The sequence below is a fragment of the Nicotiana tomentosiformis genome, chromosome 12, assembly GCF_000390325.3.
Source record: "Nicotiana tomentosiformis chromosome 12, ASM39032v3, whole genome shotgun sequence".
Classification (NCBI taxonomy): Eukaryota; Viridiplantae; Streptophyta; class Magnoliopsida; order Solanales; family Solanaceae; genus Nicotiana; species Nicotiana tomentosiformis.
This window is the reverse complement of record NC_090823.1, coordinates 78,904,651-78,908,865: the sequence shown is the minus strand read 5'-3', so window position 1 is coordinate 78,908,865 and position 4,215 is coordinate 78,904,651. Positions and strand designations below refer to the sequence as shown.

Genomic DNA, 4,215 nt, shown 5'->3' with positions numbered 1-4,215 from the left:
CAGCTTTGATTGTTTCCTTTGGGTTGTTTTCAATGTCAGAGGGTAGAGTACCAGGAGCCCTCTTAGATAATAAATCTGCAATCTGTACCATTTGTCTTTATAAATTCCGGATGTCCGTGCCTTATTCCCGAATGGCTGTGCCCTGTTCTCGGATGGCTGTGCCTTGAGTCTCAGATTTTTCATCTGATTTGTTGATGAACGCCTTCTTGAGATCTTCCATACTAGACTGATTTGACTGTTGTCGCTGGAACTGCTGCCTCTGGTGGTCCTTGACCCTGGGGTCTAGGATTATTTTGGTTCCATGAGTTCAAACTCCCACTAGGTGAACTCCAAGAAAAACCTGAATGTCTTTATCCCATAGCATTATAGTTGTTCCCACCTTGGTAGTTTAGTCTATTATAGTTCCCCACAGTGTTAACTTCCTCAGCTGAAGCTTGACACTCATGTGTAGGGTATCCCATTCCACAAAAGTCACATGTTGCTTCCAGCTCACTCTGTACCTTGGCCAATGTCAACTTTCTTATCTCCTTGGCCATGGTGTCTAACTGGGCTTGTACTAATGTGTTATAGTCCACCTGGTGAACCCCAACTAATTTTCTTATGTTATTACTCTCAACAGGCCACTGGTTAGCATCCTCAGATAATTCATCAAGGATTGAGACAACCTCCTCCAGAGTTTTCTTTATTAGTGGACCTCCACATGTAGTACTCAGAGTTCGTCGTGAGGAAGGTGTCAGTCCATCCCAAAAATCCCGGAGTTGCATCCGAAATTCAATTCCGTTATGCTGACACTTTCTGACTATCTCCTTGAATCTTTCCCAAGCTTCAAAAATCATTTCCGTCTCCTTCTGGCAGAAATTGTGGATTTCCCTTCTGAATTTCCCTATCTTTGCAGTTGAGAAGTACTTGTCAAGAAACGTTTTAGTCATATCTTCCCATGTCCTGATTGACCCTTGGATAAGCTACGAAGCTAGTGCTTCGCGTCATTCTTCAGTGAAAAGGGGAATGCCCTTAAGTAGACCGCATCTTTTGATACTCCATTATACTGGAAGGCGTTTATGATTTCCTTAAAGTCCATCAAGAGAGTGTTAGGATCTTCATTCACCTTCTCTCTGAAGATACAATTGTTTTGGATGGTTTGAATCAAGCCTTGCTTCAACTCGAAGTTGTTTGCTACTATGGATGGAGGTCTGACACTTAACAGTCCCTGATTATAGACTGGTCTGGCACATAATCTCCAAATAATCTCCTAGGCTCGGGTGCCATATTTTCAAACTTGTCTTCAACCAAGGGTCAATTTAGATTGAATCTCCGACCCCCATCATCTTCGATAGTCTCCTCAGTAGCTCTAAAAGATGCTTTAGCTGCTATTCGAGTAGCATGTTCTCTCTGTTGTATTGTCTCTCTTGTAGCTAAGTCTACTCCATCAATCTCTTTGTTTGCCATTTTATCTTGAGTCGAAGTATGAACCAAGAAATGTTTTGTGAATCCTCTTTCTTTTCTCAATTGTCGCAAGTGTTTCTCCAACTCCCGTTCGTAGGGTATCACTTCCTTTGAAGAAGATTGAGTCATACACAAGAGAAATCCTACACACAAGTGAGAAAACATGAATACAATAAAGTAAAATTGGTTCATGAATTAGTACTAAATACTATTTTCAACATTATTGATTTACAATCTCCAGTAACAACGCCAAAATATGATGAGCGCAAAACACAACACAAAATTATTGCTTGCTAGTCAAAGATAATATAGTTTAATTATTGTCTCCACAAGGATTGGATTTAAACAGTGTTCGAATAATCTTTAGTTAATCACTATCCAGAAAAATTAACACTTTATTTAATGATTAACAACTACGATTAACTACTAAAAATTAAGCAATTAATAATTGATCACAGAATTTAGCAGATGAGCAACACCAAAATATCAATGAGAGAAATAATGGTAATTGACTAGACATGTGCAAGATAATTGACTCGGGATCCAATTCTGGAGTTAGTTCACTCTATAATACTGTTGATTCTCACGAATTCAACCGATAATCAGATTACACTTGAAGTTAATGTTACTCTTTCGGTTAAACATTAATTTCAGTAATTAATCCAATTGAAGCACAATGAACAATTGCAACGAATAAAATGATGGTTATGGTCTAAAGGGTAACTTCTCACAAATATTTTCCTAGTTTGATTAATAATTCAAGAGGCTCTTTTGATTACCTGGTTGAATCATGAAATTAAACTAGAGCATAAGATGTAAAGAAATTTAATATCAAGCTCCTCTTTCGATTAAGCAAAATAATAAATAACTTCACAATATGAATTAAAACTCCATCAATTAATTCAAACAATTGTCAGAATCGAATCCCTAATCAAACTATCAATACACCATATCTGTCAACACCCTAAGGTAAATTACTCCATAGCAATGAAAAAAGTCATCTCAATAAGGTTTTAAAAACATAGAAAACATCAATGCTAATGATTCGATACAAACTCCTGTATTGCACCGATTGTTGGTTGATATCTTGATGAATTCTTGTGTGCTCTTGCCTTAGTTGCTTCTCAAATATTTTGTAGGTCAAAAGTCCTTTCAAAAACCTATGTTTGGTGTATTTATACTCTGTAGAAGTGGGCTCGGACGAAACTATCATTTCCAAGCTGAACTTGGTCAATACTCTGAGAAAAATAGCCTGGAACGGCCCAGAGTGCGCTGCCTATGCGGCGCGCCAGTGGACATTTACAAAGAGTTGTTTCTAACAGATTTATCCTGTTTTGCACAGCTGCGCCGCCCATGCATCGCCTCATGCATCGCTACAATGATTTTTTCTCAAAGTAAATTGTTTCCTTCATTTTTTGATATCCAGACTTGACCCTCGATCCCCGAACGTGATCCCGACTCAAATTCTTGGGCTTCTACTCAGACTTCAAACTCCAACTTGTTTGATTTAGCTCCAATTCATCTTTTTAACTCAAAATTAACTCCTGCAAGGCATATAGCACATAATAAGTACAATTCACTATCATTTAAGCTCAAACACACGTAAAATACAGTAACTAGAGTGCAATACTACGGCTAAAACATGGGTTTCTAGCCTACCATTAGTCTTTTCAGAGTCGGTAACTCGGATGCAGTATTTTGGGTGCTCAAGAGGGAATACCGTGGCTTATGGGCTTTAAGACGACGTTATTTCATGCTAGGATCTCTTGTGGCGAGCTTTGGATAAGGGTCATGGTATTCTGGAAAGGAGAAGCATTAACTTAAAGGCAATTCAGAAGGAACTCAGAGAAATAGGATAACTTGGTGGTAGATTGGATCATCATGGTAATGGAAATGATCAGTTCTTTTGGTTCTTATGATATGGTGAGTCTTTACCGGTGTTTTGTGGCGATACTCTTAAGTTTGGAAACTTGCATGACTTGGTTGAGATAGAGAGATTCAATCTGATGGCTTGGTCTTGTGCTAATGGGTTTCGAGGAGTTCTCAATGATTCCTACCACGGCTTGAGATAGATATTTTCTACCGGTATGAGGAGTATGTTGCGTATTGTGATTTTATCATGGATGGGATCAAGTGGAAGGTTTCTAGCTAATTGAATATGTATTCTACTTGTGACTCGGAGTTGATAATGGGGTTCTTGTATTTTCATATGATGGCGTGATAGATGCGGTGTGCTGTGTGGGATTGAGATTTGCATGTACAAGATTGCGGTTCAGTTTGAAGGAAAAGTCATGGGTTCTAGATAGCATGGACGACTTCAGATGTTTAGAAGAATGCTAGCACTATCTGGTATCACCCGAGAAGAGTGTGCATTTTGGAAGGCGCACTATGTTTTGACTTTCAGATGCTTCATTGGTATTGCGGCACTCGCTCGATCGGTCGACTGCTGATGTTCCGATTTTGCTATGTGGCACGGAAGAATTTTGGAAGTATTTCTCGTGGAATGATTGTGTATGAAGGATGTGATGGTCACTTGAGTGGTCGAGTTGGGATCGGATATGGTGATTCTGGTATTCTAAGGAATTGGAGACAGGGAGTTCTCAGAGGCAAATTGTTCCTTGGTTGCGGACTGTGAAGGTATGGCCAAAATTAGACAACTAATAATGTATGTTATGGTTAGGTCATTGTGGATTTCTGGAGGGTTATTTATCTATCTATGGATGACCGGAGTTGATTTGGGGGCTCATTGGTAGGTCCAATGAGGATGTGTAT

General features: G+C 39.1%; 1 non-coding gene across 1 annotated transcript; it reads left to right on the top strand.

The window, feature by feature from the left end:
- The first annotated feature begins 774 nt into the window (after positions 1-774).
- On the top strand, positions 775-881 carry LOC117279013 (small nucleolar RNA R71). The gene has a single exon (XR_004509403.1). It is a non-coding gene; the product is annotated as a small nucleolar RNA R71 (small nucleolar RNA).
- The last annotated feature ends 3,334 nt before the right edge of the window (positions 882-4,215 follow it).